Raw genomic sequence first — 13,254 nt, forward strand, 5'->3', positions numbered from 1 at the left:
ATGACATCAATTTTACTCGCTCGCATTTGACCTGACTAGAGATTGAGGTGTTTTCCCCTGTGAGTGCGTTTAATGCTTTTATTGAGCATTTTATGTAAAATTAAATACCCAGACACAATAGCGCTAGTTGAAAGTCCTCCAGAAACTGAACCTTAAATATTAAATTCCTATTGATATCTCACGGAATGGAAACTGATTAAAATAACTTAGTAATAACTGAAAATGTAATGAATGAACGGTTTACAAAATAAAAAAATTGATAAGACTATATAGCAATTCATCGCTAGTACCTTTCTTTTGAGAGATCTTTTTTTTATTATTATTATTATTATTAAACTATTCCACCGATTAAGTTAGTTTCCATGGAGTATATAAGAACTATTATGAACGGTGACTGCATCTAAAGGAGTAAGTGACGTAAAAAACTCATCTGCGCAAAGGTTAAAAAAAAAAACTTTCCAATCACAATCTAAAAAGAAAAAAATGGTGAAGGTGCCTTTCGATGAAGAAAGAACGTAAGTGTCTGCATTGGAGTTCACCAAGTCTACGTCTTGATTTATACCGATGCAACATTGACATGTGTAACTGCCGTCGCTGCATATTTTTTCCCGATATTTCGACGAGATAGTGGAGGAACAGTTTCCGGAATATGTCGCCGGTCTGCGGCTTCAGGCGGATATGGACAATCGATTCCGGCTAGGTAACCACATTTCCAGTGGCACTTCCAGCGGCCTGTGACTTGCCTCAATTGGGAAATTGCTGCAATTAGATTTGTTCATTTTTCGTTTCATCGAAGGGAATATCGATTTATTCGGCCATTGACGATTCGGGTGATGACTTTTGTGTCTGTTTCAGTCGTCACTATTGAGTTAAGTTACGTTTTCAAATGCTGCGACAAAAAAGGGAGTGGATCATACAGACCGCGATTCTTGAAGGGTTGGTATGTTTTTAATATTTTCAACATAATATTCCTTCATGAAATTATAGCATACTGCGATCAATGACCCCTAAAAATTTATGAATCAATGTTGAATATAATATCCCTTGCTACGATTGTGAAGGCTGTTACGTAGGACAAGCATCTCAATTCATTCAAAAAAATAGGATTTCACCGCTCAAATAATCTACTTAAAATAATATGCTGTTCTGTGCCTCTGCTAACAATCAAATTAATAAAAAGCACAACGTTCTTCAACCGATCCGGGTTTCGGAAGCTCAGTGCCATTAGGAACAAGGTGACGGTTGGGTAAATTTAGTTTTAAAGGTGGAAGGGGAAGGTTATGAAAGAGTGAGAGAAAAAGAAATGGCTTGAGTCGTAGTAAAAAAAAGGGAATAGAAGGTGACTCACTATGAAAATGTTTCAGTTGAGTGAATGAGCGACCAGGGTGGGGAGATTAACGGGAGGGGCTAAAGTTGAGGGAAGGAAAAGCAGTGATTAGTTGGAAAGTCGAATGGATTGAAAAAAATTCCGTGGTCATATTGTAAAATATTTTCAATGTTAACAATTCAAGTATATATATGTACGTATATAAGAACTTCTATGCTTTTTCACTTAGTATCTGAATTTTCGTCCAATTTAGCCAATAAAACAAATACCAAAGTCCTCACTCTAGGAAATGGAGTTAGGAAATGGTTCAACCGATTCTGGCATTATATATTTTCCAAGGCACGGCATACAAACTTGAGTGGAGCAGTTTTGGAAAAAAACACGAAGAGTGCCATTTTATAAGGTTGGCACTGGAGGACAAAATATTTTTTTAATCTAAAGACAAATGAGTTGAAGGCGACCAAATTAGAGTATATAAACTGTGCATGGAGATTGGATATCTTACGAAAAATTTCCTCACCGGCGCGTCGGAATTCGAACCTAGGCCTATGGAATGAAAGTTAAGGCTATTTATTTATCAATCCCTCATCATTTTAATCATCAGTTTATCAGATTGACTCTCATTTTTGTCCTTCATTTCTTCGCACTAAAGCCTATGTTCATTTCTAGCCTTGCATAGATATATTTATAAATAATCGTATGAATATATAATAATATAGTTAATAATAGTTATATTTATAAGCAATCGAGTTTTATATGCGTATTCATGCTACATTCTTGTATTGTATGGAGCTCTAATTCCCAGGAGAATAAGATTATCTGGACGAGGTCTCCATCCGGACGACCACAACACGAAAGAAGACGGTGAAGACGTGCGTGGTACCCTCACCCACCCTGGAACCTTTCTTCCCCCCCTCCCTGCTTCTCTTCCGAAACCCTAAAATATGACCCTTTCTCCCACAACCCTCAATATCCCCACTTCTCGACACCCAAACTCCATCCTCCACCTCACCCCACCCCTTCAAGCACCAAGACCTATATAAGGAAGATCTATTAAGTCTTATGTTACACTTTATAATATTGTTTGTCGCAATTAAACGTGTAGTGTCAAAATAAGACTCAGTGGAAATATTGCAATTTCCAATTTTACTTATCTTAGATAAAGCTTACAACGCCTTCACAAATTTTTACGCTTTGCATACTGCATTGTATGTTGGTTGATGGTGCTTGATCACCCCCTGCCAAATATCCAGGGGTTTGTGTAGATATAAATGTAAACTGTAGCCAACAATCAAACACATTCCACGTTATTTTTCAATTTCTCATGAGTACCTACTCTCAAAAGGCTGGTAATTTTGATGATATAAATAATTTCATAATAATAATCGCGACAGTAACGAATCTGTCTGTCGCGTCGTTGGCAAGACGACTCGTTGCCTCCTCTTTGCGGCGAAACGAATTTTCCGCTTTTGATTCTGCTGCGCATGCTCAGTGAGGGTCTCCTTCCCCTCTTTCGTCCGACCGCCCGCCGCGTGGAGTCGCAGCGGCTACGAGTTTCCCCTCCCCTCCCATACAATCAGCCCGGAGGGCTGTGGAGGGGAGGGTGAGTCGGCCGCTTTCTTCAGTGAGTTACAAACTGTGGACTCGTTCGGACGGTCTGTGTTGTTCACTAAAATTCCTCCCGATACCAAGAAAATATACCCTTCCTTTCCGCGGCTGCGCGCAGTGCTTACGCGTCTGCGGCCAGACTTGAATAATATTCGCTGGTTTTCTCGTGTGTTTGTTCCTGCATTGTATAAGTGTTCTTTAAGTGTCGCTTTTTACGGAATATAATATTTTGTACCTTCGTCTCGTCGCCTGTAAATTTTATCCCGCCCCCGTTCTTCCTGTGGAGAATATTTATACATCATACCCCTGCCCCCAAAAATCACCTTTCCCCGCCCGGCACAAATATTGCAGCACCCTCCTCTTTATTCTCAACGTTTTCTATCAGAAGAACCTCGGATAATTCTATTCGACGAAGTCTCCCAATTGTTTCTTCGTGTTTCTTCAATTATAATAGTGGATAATCCTCTTTTTCGACGATTAGTGACGCTCATTGAAGAAAGGAAAACCTCTTCTGCTTCTACTTTGAATCGTGTTTCTCTCTCTATCTCTCTTCATTCGATATATTATTATCAACCCTCTCACTGTGGCAATTAGGATTAATTGAGTTCGTGGTTAGTGTGTTAGATACGTGATGGTGTTCGAGTCAGTGTTCTTGCGGAGGCAACTGTGAAGTGGACGAAGTCATCCAAGAAGAGGGGTCGGAGAGTGGTTGGAAAGAGACCGGGGAGTCCGCGCGCAGCGGCCGGTCTGCAACTGCCACCGGACTCGAAGGAAGACTGCCAGACTCGCTGTCTTGGGACTCTTAAAAGGTAAGGAAATACTACGCCCTGTGTCTTCCACTTCGCTGTAGAGTATGCATGTCGGGAAAATTGTATTTGATGGGAATTGATTTTCGGAAACATTAGAAAGCCGTAAAGGGTACAAAATTCTGAAGTAGTATTCATTTTCCACTACAACTTTTTGCCGAGGGAATGTAGTAGCTAGAAGTTAGCACTGCTAAGCGCCAGTGTTGGACTTTGCGAGAAATAAGTCTTAGTTTCTCTGGAGGATGGAGTAATAATAGACATAAAATCAACAAATCGGGCAAGTTTGTATTCATCTAGCGGGAGGAAAGCGTCGCAAGTATTTTTCTCGTTAAAACATATATAATTGCTTTTCGCCAGAACTCAAAGTTACGGAGGAAATTAGAAACATTTAAGCGGTGAAAGACAACATCTATATAATTCCGGCAGGAATTGAATTCTTTTACTTAGTCTTCGCGTTTAGCGCTGGATGTATCTTTTGAGCGCTAGTTTTTCGTAATTGTCGGGAAGATTGCACTCATGACATTGGTAAACCCAAAAGGGCGTAGTAAACGTTGTTGGATCCGTGAAATAAATTTGATCTTCGAGAAGCGTTTATCTTTTCGCCAAGATAACGATATCTCATCGATGATAAGCAATAAAGGGCCATAAAAAAAGACTACAATCCTCTATTAAGTTAGTAGGATGCGCTAAATGTCGGATCTGCAGTCCTCGGACATGGAGAGGTACTGTTCATTCGTATAACTATTATCATAACATTGGTCAACTGTAGCCCACCTATCGCTTTACCACGCCAGATCCCCTACTGACGTTAATCTACCTCTTGTCAATCTACGCAAGGTATTTCTACTCGTATTTTGATCTCGAAGAAAACCTTACTGACGTTTCCAACTCGAGTTTTTATTATCCCTCTCACTGAGATTGGCGTTGATCGAATCTGTTGACGGGGGAAAGAAGGAATCCGCTGTCAAGTTATGTGCGCTCAGCCTTGTGCTAATCGGCGAAATTGGACGATGCTCTCGAAGATGCCTCGCACAAAACCACGCCATCGCGAACACTTATAATTGCAGTCGGAATGTCATCGCAGGTTGTCTTGAGGAGGAGGTTATTTACATGTCCTCCTAGTCCGGATGTGGCGAATGAGGAATTAATTGAACGGAGGAGGACGGGCAATCCCGCGGTACTCGACACAGCTGTCTTGCGAAAGTGCGCGTGGGAGTCGAGCTGGCTGGCTCCTCCGTGTCTCCTCAGACTGCCCGTTTGACCACTTCTCTCTCCTTCCTCCCACGGGGTGACCCTCGCCAGCGGCGCGGCGGACGGCCAGGCACCGTGGGCGGCCAGAGAATGATCGGCCGGGGTAGGGTGCCAAAAGTATAATCATCCGTCCGTTCTCCAATTCTAGAGAATTAACAAGAATACAGTAGCAGTTACTTGATTAAATACAAAAAGAATTGCGATTAATACAACTGCGACCAAATTCTTTAATGAATATCAGTACGAATAGTCGAATAGACTCATTTCGGCTCGAGTAACGTCCTAATGCCGGATTGGATACTCCAGTAATTACTTGAGTATTCAATTTATTTTAATGAATACCTTACAGCCAAATTCTCGTACTCCGCATTACGGTTCAGAATGAATGAAATAACTCATTGTTACCTGAGTACCCTTACTTGAGTAGGAACAACAATTATTGCCATAAATGCCCAGGCAAATACCATGACAAATATTTTCTCGAATTTCTCGCAAAGCTTACTATTAAGTAGGGCTTCTTCGATTGATTGATTGTTTATTTTTCAATGAAAGGGTACCAATAATTAATTGAGTTTGATCTTAAAGTACGCACGCCAATACCATAGCAACCGATTTTCCTCGTCTCCGGTGAATATTATATCGCATTGGTTTGGAGTACTTGAATACAACAGCGAGAACCTGGGCGAACTCATTGTCCGTCGTCAATTTATATAGAGATATTGAGAGTGAAGTCGATTCGTGGTTAGTGAAAAGTACCAAAGTACTACTTTCTAGTACCAAATTAAGTTCTTCAATGAATTCGTCTTGAGTCTGAAATAAGGTCACTCTGGCACTTGTCGTTAAACTTTATTGTTATCACTTGAGTATGTACACATGTAATCATTGCGACTATCATACATACTTTTGGGTGCTCTAAAAAGCATTTCATTTGGAATGGAAACAATATGGCACTTGAGTAGTAATAATATTGTACTTGCGCCGCTCTCGCCCCTGCATCGTAGGCGGTCCCCGCCGGGGCATCGTCTGCCTCTCCAGCGGCCACGGGTGGCACTCGGCCTGGGCTCCAATCACAGGGTCTGCGGCCCCTCTTCGCTTCTGGAGGAAGTGACCGCTTAGACGGGTGTCGTTATTTCATCCACAGTCTTCTCAGCATTCCAAACGCGGTGATGTAGTGCGGATCTTCAGTTCCTATCCGCTCCCAAGTGGGTTCGTAGCCCGCCGAGGCTTGTCCGTTCGGTCCCCCCTTGATCCCTAGGGTAGTTTCCCAGACTGAACCCTCTTGTCTCCCCCGATCGCGATGAGACAGTACCATCATCAATAATTTTCTCTAAGCTGAGGTTTACTTGTGCTTAGGGTTTAAGAGGTATTTCCCGTAATTTAACATCCACTATTTGCGCCTGATTCAAATTGGCAATGATGATTGAATTCATTTTTAATGGAATTGGATTTGGTTAGGGCGAACTATAAGGGAACAGATTACTCATATAATTCGAGCCACTCGGAAACATAATATTCTAGCCGAAGCTTCACTAATATAATGCTCATCGTCAAAAATAATAATTTGACATATTTAAGGGTTTAGGGTATATGGTTAGGTTTAAAATCTTGTTTGAAAGATTATTATTTATATCGTGAATATCGCGTTGTTTGAATACCAGGGGTTACCATGCTACAAAAATGTTCATATGAAAGAGGAATTCAAATTTAAATCCAAGTCTCGCCAAATTTTGGCTTTTTCCCGCACCACATGCGTATTCTCCGAGATTTCCCTTGTGCTGTCGCCGTTGCTACCCGACAGTTACGCTACGGTTGTTCGTCTCATTTCGTTGTTCTTTGGGCTCTTTATTCATTTTCAGAAAGAATTTCAGAATATTGCAGTCCTTCATTTCCATTACCCATCAATTATTCAGGCGATACTTAAACGAGTTTCATGTATAAATTGACATCCAATCTCAATTTTGTGATTTTCCCCTCAGTTAGGGTGAGATATTCCGACAGAAACGAAGAATTCGGAGAGATATTTTGACGAACGAATCAGTGTGGGAATACGTTTTCCCCCTAAATAAAGGTTTCAATAATTAATAGGTGGGACTCAGTTGTCAAATATCTCTTACGAACCCCTGTTTTTCGATAACGGCTTGTGTCCTTCCACCCTCGCCACAGGGGGCTTGCTGGGTGTCATGTTCGTGTAGATGGTGTTTCATAGACAATATCCTGCTGCATGTAACTTATATTACTTGCACATCCTTTTAAAACACTTTGATGAAGAAAATATCTTCCCACTACAAATCCATATGGAAAGATTTTTCATGGCACACTGATCAATTTCGAGGAATCCGTAAGATTTGAAACTTCGAAATGTTTCTGCGCGTTAAGGCCGTTTTACACGGTACACGGAATTGCGCAGGTTAGAGCTACATTAATTTCTAAAATGGCGTGGAATTGCGCGAATGCATGAACGAAATTAGAACAGGGGCTATTTTGCCGTCTCGCATCCACGCATTCTCGCATGAGTTCTAGCAATTCACCGCTTTACACGACGTAATTTTGATTGCGCCTTCACACGTACGTCAGACTGCGCAATTCCGTGTACCGTGTAAAACGGCCTTTAGACTTGCTGTATCACTTAGCGTTCTCTCCGGCAGGGACTCGTGTGACGTAAGTTTTAAAGACTACACTCTGTCATCAATGTTACCATCGTCAGTCTTGGGCGAGCTTTCATTTCGTTTTTGTCCTAGTCAGTTTCTAAGCTAAGAAAGAATCTATAATCTTATAGTATTTTGTTGGTAAATAAATGGCTCACAAAATTTATTTTTTGGAAGTCGAGGTGCTTTTTTAAAGATATTTTGGGTGGCGAAAGTTGGCACTATGAACTGAACTCAACGTAGGTTATCCCACTGATGCTACTCGGTGATGTGAAGGTTTTCACGACGGTAGGTAGCTACACCCTGATGAGGCATAATGATTTCCCCTGAGGAACTTCAGTGCTCGAGAAAACCTATAATTATAATTGTCAGTGTCCCAACCGAAAGGAAACTTCGAAGAGATATCGTGATTGTCCTGGGTTATTTCCAAGTGTACACCTAGTCTATTAAAGACGGTCATATTCGGGGTATTTCCTCTTCGTGTTCCCCTTGAAAATATTTGTTTCCAGCGGCTCGGCTTTAGGCCTTAATCATGCCCATTATCCCGCCATGGCGTCTCCTGAGCCACCGGGCGCCATCGCGTTTGCATTCCCGTCAGCTTTTTACCTTTGGACGGAAGATGAATTCGTTAGCATGGATAAAATTTTAATGGAAAATATCCTTCTTTGGAGAGCTTTCGCCCAGGCTAAAAATAAAAGGGCTGCGTGGAAGGGGATTACCATTAATGCTAATCTCTTTCTCTGGTTCCCTTTCCGGGTGTAGATCTGCGCGTTTTATTTTGCACAACGATCCAACTTTTTTCAATCCCTTGGTGGATTTCTAGCCGGTTCCTCTTAGTTTTCCAACTATTTTTGTTGTCTTTTTCATTTTCTCATTCTTTTGCTGGTTGATACTCCGAGAAAAATACTAAAGCCGAATTATATAAATACACAATTTATGAAATAATTCTCTGCTTTCCGCCTCTTATATTTTGATTACAATATCTCTTTAATATCTTGAAACTGTCGCTAATACGGTACTTTGGGCAGTGGAAACGAGTCACCTAGGACGGGCTCGCGGGTTACACTCCTGGGGCAGGGATTCTAAGCGCTAGCTTTTTTCCTCTGCCCGCAGGAGGGGAAGGACAGGAAGGAAAAAGGAAGGAGGCGCCGCCGCGATAGGAGCCCGACGACGCCTCCTGGGAGGGGATAGGGAAGGAAGGGAAGTGACGAAGAATCCCGCACCGTCACCAAGGCAGGCGGGTCCTACTATTAGCGAAACCAAGCATACGCAATTAATGTGCCAGCGATTTTAGTGGGTTTTCCTATGAGGAAGAAAAATCCATCGATCAAATCGCTAGATGGTACTTTGGGCAGTACTAACTGCATGCCTAAAGTCAGGTTTGGTACATTGTGCTTTAAAGCATTAGTTGCTTAGTCTGCGGAGAGCTCTATCTTCGCCTATTGCAAAACAACGTTTCAGTAGAAGCGCTGATTTAGTGAAGCTTTTGAGTGGTCATTTTGATAGTTTTCCATTTTGGGTATTGTGATTTGATATTATTTACTGCTATATGAGAGTCAGATCATCACTTATTGTTCTATTATTATTGGATTTCAGGAGCATTATCATTGGATATTATTTTTTTAACGGAATCGGAGATCATTCCCCCATTTGGAAATAGCACCTTTGATCCATTGAAGGTTGTATTTCCCCGATTTTATTTCATCTCAATTTAATCATTACGACTATAGATACCTATACTCAGGTGCGAAGGAACCTGGTTTGAGTTCCGGCCAAGATACCCTTGCTATGGCAATTACGTAATCATTCTTATCACTTATGGTTAATTTCATAAAGATTCACCTAAACTCTACCCCATCTACGGTTGTTTCCATCTTTTATTTCGAAGCGCAAAGTTTCTTATCTATCTAGGGGCGTAAATGTTTGTTTATAAGTTATATTTTATCAGTTTAATGTTTATAAAATGTGAGAAAACGCGTATTCCCCTGGACACCACCGGCTACTAATCAACTTAGATGTTTGGCAACCATGTATGTCAAGTACCGATGCTTTTTTCATTAATAACATGGTTTGTGAATCGTGATAAGCCTGCACACGTCCGAGGATACGGTTGTTGCAGTTCTTGGCTATCAATTCTTCGATCAAATATTTTTTTTGGAACTTAAATTCTTCTGATTCTTTTCCTTCGGCACATTATGTCTTCATATTTCTTATCCGAGAGATATTTTACCCCTCTTCCAGTCCCTCTGTTCTTCAACAATTGCCGTCATCACACCATCAAGCTTCACGGTAGCCAATTAAAGTGTCTCATCTTATGCCAGAGGTTTTAAAAGACTTCTCTTACTCTTTCAAAGAACTTCCATTTTTCTGATACGAGCTATCCATTTGATCTTCATCATTCTTCTAAAACGCAATATTTCGAATGCTTCCACCCGAGATCTCAAAGCTACCATCATATATACCTCACTGCCATATATATAAGCATTTTTCAAACGTAAGTGCTAATGAATTTCTTCTTTACTTCAACTCTCATATCCGTATCTTACTATGTGGTCCATTAATATATCCCGTCTTCTTATTAAGGGTTTTTAAAGTCTTCTCTCTCCAACGCTATTATAGGCATTACTCGAATAACGATTAATTTGATTTTCTTTCTTCTTTTGGTATGTTGTTTTCATTTTCTTTTAGGGAAGGAGAAATATATTTATTTCTAGAAAAGACTATTCAAGCGTTTGACTCCAAAGAATTAAAGCGGTTAGGCATAACTCAATGGAAGCAATGTTCGGACGTGAAAAAAGCCGTTGTACATACACACGTACCTACCTCCATTGCAGGTACAACACACAAAGCGTCACTCTCCATCGCCTTTCTATCCTTCCATGTCTCTCCCCCCACCGACTTGTTTCCGCTTTAAGCTCGTCGAAGTAAAAAATAATTCCGTCGGTGCATGATGCCGAGAGAGAGCGCAATTTTTATTTTTAAATTTTCGTCATTTTCATCCAGTTCGGCACGAATTAAATGCTTCAGAGAGAAACTTTTGCGTTCGACGACCGTCATAACGTTGTTCGGCGCGTGTAAATTAAAAATCTCTTTTCATTCCGGAGTTTTTCATTTGCGTACGTCGCTTCAGAGATTGTGCACCACGTTAGCTGATGGGAAAAAACGAGCGTAGGCAATGTTTGTGTTTTTGTGTCACCGACGGAGCGGGGATTTATGTCATGGTTGGATTTTTAAGGGAAACGATCGACGATGGCGGCCGAACGCGGAATAATGCAGTGGAGGTCAGGAGACGAGAACCCGTCGTTTCATTGCGTTGCCCTCGCGAAGATAATAACATTGCGCGCGCCTTGCCGACGGCACGTATATTAAATTCTTTCATCTATACGTTACGTTTATCCTTCATTTTCCGTCATGGCTCTTGATTTCTTCCCAGAAAATTGCATGCTCAGTTGTGGCTAGCGAAAGGATTTATATCTGTACAGACAGCGTTCCATGGAGATGACCTTTGGTATCTATACCTAATTGCGATAGTATAGTTTACCGACGGGATAATCTTAAATCTAGTTCTCAAGTAATATAATTAAAATTTGGAGCAGATTAATTTATTCACAAGTCTCTACATTAGCCGTCCCAGATTTGGTTAATTGATTTCGACTCCATTTATTTCCCAAATAACCTCGTTGTTATGGTTATTTTAGTCGTAGGAATTTATTTTGCACCCTGTTTCTGTAATTTGATTCACTATACAAATTTAACTTCTGTTTTGATCCAGTCAATGAAAATTGGTAGGTGTTTCCTTATTGAGAATGGCGTCTGTACAGAGGAACTGGAAGAGAACAATTGCATACTCCTCGTAAATTACGTCGCCATGTATTGATTCTACTTGAGCTAGGTTTGAGCTACAAATAAATCTAGGATTCAAGTGTTTTTTTTACAAATTATTTTAATTATATTTCATTTATTGAGTTATTGTAAGGATTAAAATTAATTTTAGATATCAATACATGAGCGTTACCCGGTCGTACACAAATTGCAGGAAAAATTTCCTCAAGACCTCACTCCTTAGTGGGCAAGTTAAAGGATTTGGTTGAAAATGGCACGGAAGCGATTTCAAAAATACAAAGAATGAAATTTCATGGAAAAAAGAAGGAAAAATAAAATTGATGCAAGATAAAAGATAGACGCTCTCGCTAATTCGCTAACCTAGCAAATTCTTTTAGTTTTAGCTTCATATGCATAGCAACGGTGTAGTCAGAGCGTGAAAAATCACGCTACTGCGTCATGCGGCTTTTCTGCCTCGCAACAGGGAATCGTTGTGCGTATGTGTATGCTTGTATGTACCACTCTGCCGTTGTGTCTCTGCCCTCGGGCGCTCCAATAACGATTCTTCCGTCCGAAATACTCCCCTCGGCTCCCGCTTCTGTCTGCGCTAATATCTGTGACTCGTGATTCTTAAGTGTCAGTGGTGCCAGCACTACGGATAACCCAAGGGAGATGCTGATAATACCCATGTAAGAATCATTATGGCTTATTCATTGAAACATTATTTTGGTGATATAGTTATCCTTGGTAAAAAGCGAAATATTGAACTTAGAAGTCCTCAAGTTTTTTTCTGAGATTTTCGTCAGAACTTATTATATTCGTGAACTAACTTCCTTCTACAAACTGTAGAAGCACGAATTCTCTTGCTTTCAAACTGATCCTTTTTCATGCCCGGGAAAACTAATCATTCTAAAACATATTCTGCTGTGTCAACATTTTCCAAATTATTTGCATTTTTTCTGTAAAATAACTGTGAATTAAAAGCGTTGTGAGACTGATTTAGGATTTTTAATTTAAATGAGAGAAATATATTGAATTAATTTTGGGGATATCCTGCTACATACATACTCACTCAAATATTCAACCTTAAGATTTCTTTGGTTAGGGCACTAACCCCAAACACGGTTTATAATGTTACAATAAGCGAAAATGGAACTCATCGCGGAGTAAGCCAATAATACTGCTAATAATGGAAGATCTCGTAGCTCAGTTTGTCATCACTTCGGGTGAATTTTTTGCAATTTCGTTCCGCGAATACATAAGTTTTATCCTAAGAAATTAATCTTAGGATCGCAATATTTAGTAATGGCTATGATATCATGCCGACGCCGGGTTTCTCTCAACTCTTCCATTGCGCAAATGACGGATGCTGTCAGTTTCCCCGCCGAATACCAATGCGTTCATGCGCAATCCGTGCCCGTTATCCAGTCTTTGTCTTGTTCCCGCAGGGGTTTGACCGCTCAGTGGCGCCCGCTCGCAGCGGCAGACGACGAAGTAACGTCTGGCTTGCAAGAAGTTGAAGACACCGTTACAGTTGAAGCCTGGTTTGTTAAACTCGCGAATTTTACATTAGAAAATTCTCTAGTCGGCCTCTAGACGTGTTGTCGACCCACCGAGCTTCTATAAAAGTGCGTCGATGATGGGCAAAGCGATCAGATTTTCAGGGAGAAACAAGCTATAATTAGGCCTTTAAGCAGAAATTTAGTTTTTTTCAGGTATGGTCGATCAAATTAATTCCTTTTCAGTGCTTTTCCTCACGATTTTTTTCCTGCCAAGCATCCTAGAGGTGACTCGC

The 13,254-nt window shown here is 40.7% G+C and overlaps 1 protein-coding gene across 10 annotated transcripts in view; it reads left to right on the forward strand.

Moving 5' to 3' along the window:
- Positions 1–2,948: 2,948 nt before the first annotated feature.
- The window catches only part of LOC124166112 (semaphorin-1A-like), a 915,056-nt gene continuing 904,750 nt past the window's right edge, over positions 2,949–13,254 (forward strand). For all 10 annotated transcript variants that reach the window (XR_006866398.1, XR_006866399.1, XM_046543761.1 and 7 more), the window contains exon 1: positions 2,949–3,744. The gene's annotated coding sequence lies outside the window, so the exon portion shown is untranslated. The remainder of the gene's footprint in view (positions 3,745–13,254) is intronic.

This window comes from Ischnura elegans, chromosome 9, assembly GCF_921293095.1.
Source record: "Ischnura elegans chromosome 9, ioIscEleg1.1, whole genome shotgun sequence".
Lineage (NCBI taxonomy): Eukaryota > Metazoa > Arthropoda > Insecta > Odonata > Coenagrionidae > Ischnura > Ischnura elegans.